Source organism: Nothoprocta perdicaria, unplaced genomic scaffold (assembly GCF_003342845.1).
Source record: "Nothoprocta perdicaria isolate Ctin4 unplaced genomic scaffold, notPer1 scaffold_37, whole genome shotgun sequence".
NCBI classification, from domain to species: Eukaryota; Metazoa; Chordata; class Aves; order Tinamiformes; family Tinamidae; genus Nothoprocta; species Nothoprocta perdicaria.
In genome coordinates, this window is record NW_020455610.1 from 4,528,921 (window position 1) to 4,536,643 (window position 7,723).

The following is a 7,723-nucleotide window of genomic DNA, read 5'->3' on the forward strand; positions in this document are numbered from 1 at the left end:
AAAAAAAAAAAAAAAAAAAGGCATTTTTAAGTGCTTTTTTAAGCGAGCAGTGCCCAGAGGAAGGCTGGGGTTATCGCTCGGGGCTTTGCCCCCGGATTAACGCGTTGCGCGGAGCGGGGGCGGGCGGCGGCTCCCCGCAGCAAAGCGGGCCCGGCCGCTCTGCGCGCAGTGCGGGGCCGCGGCGGGAGCACCCCGCGTGTGCGGAAGAGACGTGGTGGTTGCCTTTGAAAATACACGCTTTTTTTTTTTTTTTTTTTTTTTTTTTTTTTCCCATTCCTGTGTGGGACCTGGGCTGCTCGAGAACGTGACTGTTTGTCTTCTGGGCGTTTCCTGACACAGCAGCGGCGGCGGCGGCAGGAGCAGCTCTCGGTGCCTGTTGTGCGGGCGCCGGCTGCGAGCGCCCGACGGGGCCGCCGCGCATCGCAGCCCCAAACTGCGCGCGTGGGCACCGCGTGGGCGCGCAGCGAGCGCGGCCACCCTGCCCGGGAGTGGCGCGCGTGGCACTGCGAGCCCCCATGCCTCGCGCTATTTACACGAGCAATTCTCGGGGCAAAAGTTTTAAAAATAATGATTTTAAAAAGCCTCTTTTCTTTTCTTTTCTTTTTTTTTTTTTTAACCACTTGAGGCAATTTGCAGACACTTCCTCCTCTACACCTGCTGCTGACCACTTTTTGAATGAGTGGGCAGTTCTAAACAAAACCCGAAAATAATAATAATAAATAATCAATAATAATAATAATAGTCTTTTTTTTTTTTTAAAGGACTTTCAAATTTTCTCCTTTCTACACTCGAACACGAGTTCGTCCGCACCAACATCGCGGCGGAAGGCGCGTTATTTTCCAGCGCTGCCTTTCATTGAGCTCTCCCCATGAATGGAGGTCGCTCCCCGCCAGAGGGAGCGCGGCGCGGGCGGGCGCGGAGCGACGCGGAGCGGCGCGGGGGTYATGGGGGAGGGGATCGGGGCACCGCACCGACCCGCGGATCCCTCCGCGGGGGCGAGGGCCCCGAGACGCTGTCCCTTCTTCTCCCCCCTCTCGCTTTGAGCTGCTCGAAGTTGCGCTGCCCGCGGATCAGTCGCGCCCAGGCAGAGCCGCATGTGGCTTCAGAGCTCTTTTGGCCTGGAAAGCCAGGGCGTAAGTCAATATATATGTACTAAAATACACCTTCCTGCCTACCTGAGCAGCAGAAGCCACTGTGCTCACTTCACTTTGCTGTGGAAAGAGAGAAGAAATCACTTCCTCCCACACACTAAAGACAAAAATAGGTAGAGGACTCTTTGTACAAGTCGATACACACAGTCGGTTAGATGGTTGCTGGGTGTAAAAACTGTATAAATAGTGTATGAAGCAGAAAGTTTACAGTGCTATTTTTTWAATTCGGTCATCAGTAGTGCAATTTACATGCTATCTAGTTCTCAAGTGCAGGCATATATATTTAATATATATGAATACTCAATTACAGATATGAATCGGGTGGAGTTATTTTTAATCCTCAGAGCCAACCATGTGTGCAAAATGGTGCATCACCAGCATAGCTAAGAAGCAGCGGCATCCTGGTTCTGCTGAGTCCCAAAGAGAAAAACTAAACCTGCAAAGAGCTGTTCACCAGCGTAATGGGCAGGTGGGTAATAAATAACACTGCACAAATATGCTAAAAGAAGTGAAATAAGTGTGCACTTTTTTTTTTTTTCCCCATATTGAAACCTCAGCACTGATTTCTCAGTCCTTTAATGTGATGGTTTCCTGGGATGGATTTTGGAGGATTACATTTATCATTCCCATTTCCCATTTCTTGTGATGATTTGTGGCTTCATGCATGTGACTATGTTTCCCCTAGCGGTTTGCTCTAATCACTGCATGATCTTCTGCTTAACCCAAGCAGAAGACCTTGCGTCCTTCTAAGGTCTTGAGTATCTTGAGGTCATTCSCAGCAAAGGAACATAGCTGTTACATATGTGTCTATCCATACACCATTATATTTACACGCACACRTATTACACACACACGTGTATATCCTGATGTTTATATCCTAGCATAAGTGCCTGACATGTTACAATAGCATTTACAGGGACTTCAGGCACTTGCAAGGACTTCAGACATAGTGAGGACTACGACATAAGACCCTTCTGAAGCAGTTGGGAACATCCTGAAATGGACTCTTAAGATTTAGCTTGATCTAATTTTCAGACCTGGGACCTGAAAGATATAGTATTTTCTTCTTTTTCTTTGTAACAGAAAAGAAAGTTCATTCGCAAAGAATTGATTCTCACAAGGGAATGAAAGTGCAGTGAATTTGCTGACTTTCAGAACATTTTGTGCATTATCTCCTGAGTTAATGCAGGGATAGAAAGATATTGATTTTCCACATCCTGAAAGGACTATATTTGGCTACACACAGCTTCTAATGCCCAGTATTTCCTTAGAAACATAAAACTTCAATTGATTGTCTTTCATGTTTGCAACTCTGAAAAAGGTAATATGCATAAGAAAACTATATTTTTTTTCTTGGTATTAATTTGTGTTTTAGTGTGAAGATTTTTGTCTAATGATGTTTCATTGAGATCCTTAGGGCAGACAAGGAAACTTACGCCTCCTCAATATCCTGCATGTCCTACAGAGAAATGCAGAAGTCAAATCTACCATATGGTGAAATATTTGTTACTTTTTATGAAGAAAACTGTGTCTGTAAATCAGATTACTTTTGCTTTTTTAGTGATTTTTGCTGTAAGTTACCAAAAGGAAACTTCAGTATTCCTTAAGATGATACATCCGTTGTGCTACATGATGAGGGAAGGAGCATCGCTGTTAAATGTGAGAATGGCCTGAGCTGGAAAAAGTAACTGCAGCTCTGGCTCAAATCACACTTGCTCTGTAGGGATTTGGTCTCCTGGTTTTAGTGATGCCCAAACCTTCTGGGATTAAGGTACTGTTATGCAGATCAAGCTAATCATCTCCACTCTCCTTAAGATGATATAGGCCAGGTCTTGTGTAACTTTGTCCCACCAGATGGTTGCCCCAGTGCATATAGAGGAATTGACGCCAAGAGGATACATTCTTGTTGAATCTCAAATATTTTTAAGTAAACTTAAAACAAATAAACAAATCCCTTTCCTGATCCTTCTGAAATTATACTAAAAGAATATGTACATTTAGTGTTTATAACATAATATAGAGTTTTTGCRTATAAATTGTTCTAATAAAGCTAGTATGCTCTTTGATGTGCCATTCAATGTTATTTGGTTATATTTGTTTCCTTGATAAAATCAGCATGGGTTTTTGGAATTTAGCTTTATAAACCCTTCCAGCTTATACTGTTCATTTTATAATTAGTTCTTTCTACTCAAAGACCTTCAGACCAAATGTTCAAAAGTGGGGCAATTTGGTGTGGACAGGACTAAGTACAGTTTATTTGCTAAACAAGTATTGTAGCAAGCTCTATTTATGGTCTATATGTTTGCCCAAGGATTTCCCCCTAAAATTTCCAATTGCTTTGGCAGAAGTAAGTATGGGAATGACAGCACATAGAAGCCACATCTTGTCAGCATTTTAAACATTGCACTCTCCAGCCTCGTTTCACTTAGGCATTAGATAACACTGGGCTTGACTACACTAGAATTTGTGTGAAATTAACTGATTGCCTCTTAGAATGTTAGCAAGTAAAGGCTAGTTTGGAAAGCCCCCAAACATTTTTTGCATGATGCAGACACTTGTGTATTGACCTGGGATTAAAATGACTGAGACGAAATGGAAGAGGTCAATGTTAGCAATTGCATGAAATCTGAGGATAACAAGGTTTTAAGAATAGATGTGCCACATCTCTAATGGGATACAGCTTGCAGCAGTAGTTTTCAATGTCTTTTTTTCTCCATTTGTAGACTTCTCCTATGCTTTGTAAGGGGAAAAAAAAAATCTAAGGGGAAATGCAGACCTCTTCGGAAAAGTATGTTATAAGACCTCCCATTTAGAAATAGTCTATAAGGAATCCACAGATCACAGTTGGAAAACCACTGATGTAGAGATACCCAAACTAGCTCTAAACTTCAATGTAGTGGAAAGGTAAATGAGTATCTTGGGTACTGTGAGCAATCTAGCTGAAAGAGCACAGAGCACTTGTGCTTCCCAGGAGAGCGAGTGGCTTGCATGGCACTCCATGCTGTGATGGCTCCTCTGCTCCATAGCTTATGTTGCCTTTTTCTTTTTTTTTTCTTTTGTCTTTGGAGCTTGAATTTCAAGCAAATATCACACTTAAATTAATAATTAGCAGTGTGTAGCCTGCAAGCCAGTCAAGGACTACAGATTTGCTACAAATTAAAACAAGCAAAATGAGTAATGGTTAAAAAAATGCTAAAAAATGCTTAAAAATCTATATCTTCTTTCTCCCAGGTGCTGAGAGGTTTGGTTTCTGTGGTTTTTTTTTTTTTTTTTTTTTTCCCTCCATTGTGAAATGCTTATATTGATCTATATGCATCCTGAAAGCAGAGCTGACATATGCAGGATAGGACCATTTGTTAGGGATGAATGAATTTTACACCAAAAGGCGAGGAAAAAAAATAAATAAAGAAAAAGGACCCATCCTTTGCCCAAAAACAAGAGCAGAAACCAAAACTGTAGTTTAAAATGCTGCAGTAAAGATGCTGCTTCTGCTGTTGGAGTTACATTGGACTCTCTTYATTATCCTCATTATAACGGCAATGTCAGCAACTGCAATAAGAAATGCTGGGTACTCTGTTACCTCAGAATAGTTTACAATAGATGTCACTATGTTCATTTCATAGATAAGAAAAACAAGATTTCTCTTTTTTTTTTTTCTTGTTTAAAAATAAGTATTAATAATAATAAAGCAAATTATTTGAAAAATAAGAACCAGGATTTCCAGGTCCTAGTCTACCCACTGTCTACTTGCTGCTGCACGTGCTGACCTGTGACTTTGTGTTTCCTTGTGAGCTCCGGGGTCCTTTTGCATTTTGCTTTCAGGATCCAAGTCTAATAACATCAAACACCTTAAAGAGAATGGGAGTAGTTACTTCATTACACTTACCATGCTTGAAGAGAGAGAGGACAAGATGTTTGATTATCTAAACAGGGTTATCTGTGTAGGAGCACCCTTTCCTACAGCTTGATTAGAGTCTCTGCATCAGGCATAGTTACTTCTATCATATTTGTGGGTTTGTAATCATTTTTTCTCCCTGTATTTTAAGCAGGCATATATTATTATACCATCTTCTGATGATTTACCTTGTGTCAAAGCAATCATGTTTTCTAGATTATATGCTGTGATTTTTTTTTTTTTTTTTTTTTTTTTTTTTTTTTTTTTGTCTCTTGAATCATAAGATTTACCTTCTCCACAGGGACCTAAGTGATGGTCCTACAAAATCCATCACAGCTCCCAAGATAATTGAATAAGGCCTTATTTAAAATCCTGCTGAGGACAAGGGAAATAACAAGGTTTAAACAAGTTTGGGGGCAGGTGAGGTTTGGCTTTTGGGAGAACGCAGCCTTTGCATGCTTAGAGGCATGCTTTTAGACAGTCGGTATGTAAAGATATATGTCATGGTCATATATGGCAGGGCAGAGCCGGTCTCATGTGCTTTCATGTTTTGTCAAAGCCAGATGGAGCAGCAAAGGCAAAATCTTTATGAAGCCCAACTTCCAACCCAGCTTTTTCTTTGTAGGAAGAAGGAATGGGAAAGCCGTCACGTTTCCTCCACAGTGGAGGGCTGTGGGGAGGAAGACTACCCTAGCACAGACCTTGTGCCCCATAGAGCAGGGCGGGCATCAATTAATGGAAATAAGAATGGAAATAAAAAAATGGAATAAATAATGGAAATAAAAGCAGCAGTTGACGGAAGAGAGGGGCGCGTTTGCGCGGGTGCGCGATGCCCAACTCGCTATTTTTGCCTTTTCACACAGGCACTTTCACCTACATCCCCCCCTCGCTGCCACCGCCACCCCCCTGCCCTCCCTTCCTCTCATTTGGCAGCCAGTTGGGCTTCTTCCTGCCTTGAATGCCGCATTCCCTGGTTATTCAAGCTCGGTCATTAGCACCCTGTCCCCCTACTGAAATTATGAATGAAAAGCCTTGTTGTTCTTTACAAATAACTCGGGCTTCCTCAGTCAGTCAAATTCAAATGGAAGTGACTGCCAGACAAAGCGCCTGTATGATGGACAGTCCTCCCAGCAAGTGATCAAGGCACACAGGAAGTTTTTAAAGACACCAAATAGGTAGCGGGAGCTCGGGCTTTCCCTTCCCCCTCTCCCCACATATCCCGTCCGTGTCCCAATTCGGGGCAGGGGGGCCATCAGGGGACACTGCTCCGTGGGGACCCTGCCACCTTCCAGCATCCTTTCCAGGACAGGAGGAGGTGGGGGGCAAGGAGACTACCCCCCTCCCCCCCGCACCCTCTCCCCGTTTATGTGGGGCCGAGTGGGTCGCAGCCGTGGGGCCGGGCGCTCCCCACCTCCCCCCGTCCCCGGGAAGTGTCATTGTCGCCGGGCCCCCTTTTCACGTCGGGGGAAGAGGGAATTGACAGCGCCATTGTCGGCGGGGACCCCCGCGGCTCCGCAGCGCCGCGAGGCCCCGTCGCACGTCGTCAAGCAGCCGTCGCGGGTGAGGAGCCCCGAAGGGCGGCCCGGGAAACGGGCCGAGCCCCTCGCGGCCCTCCGGCTGCCGCGGCAGCCCGCCCCCCCCCCAGAAATAACCCCCGTGTGACATAAATCACACGCATTTCCTGGGCTATGCAAGGAACAGCTGGCTATTTTTCCTCACTTTTTTTTTTTTTCTTCCTTCTCTTCCTCGCCTCTATTTTTTCCCCTCCTTCCTCGTCCCCCATTTTTTTTTTTTTATTCTAAAAAAATATTTAAGCACGGGAAACCAAGCATGGCAAAGCTTGGCAAAGCAGCTCTGGCAATTTATAACCCTTCTTTCTCTGTTAAGACAGTCTTTGACTTTTTATCTCCTCAGTTCCACCAGTTTCTGAATAGTTTTGCACTGTGGTTGGTGCTCACTCATCTCTCGCCCTTCACACAAGGAAGAAGGAAACTATGTTTGCAGCGTATAGGGAGAAGTAGTTTTGCTCTGATTCTCATCTCTCAGGAGCTCTGCATCCCAGAGTTCATAAAAATGTCTTGAACTTAGCTGACCTGTTTATTTAGGAACGAAAATCCTGCACAGGAGAATTAGTGAAATATCTTATGCTGGTGTTTTACACAAGTGGTTTTTACACTTGATGTTTTATACAAGAAGGACTAATTGCCTTTATAGTGCTGAGGTATTACACAGCCTATGTGATGTGCATGTGTAGTAATAAGCAGGATGCATTTCCTGTTTTAAATGAAATGGCTCTTCTTCTCTAAAGGCCTTTGCAACCTTAGGCTCTGCTTCTGCAATTGGATTTACACAGGCCAGGAGTTGTGCTTGCCCAGAGCACCTGCCTGGACCTGAGCTCCACCTTGGAGCCTTCATTTCCTGCCATCCCAAGAGATTCCTGGAAATGCTAAAATCCAGAGCTGTTAGAATTAGGCTTCTTCATGTTGTCATTTAACAGTGCCCAATTCTGCTAATATACTTGAAGTGTGGCACTGGTGATACACTTAGGAAATAAGAGGCAGAGGTCAATTATGCTTTGTAAGATTCTGCAATGCCCACGCACTGACTGAAAGGTTGTATGCCAGCCAGAAATGTAAGCCTTCCAGAGACTGAGGATAAGGAGGCATGGGTCAAGGAG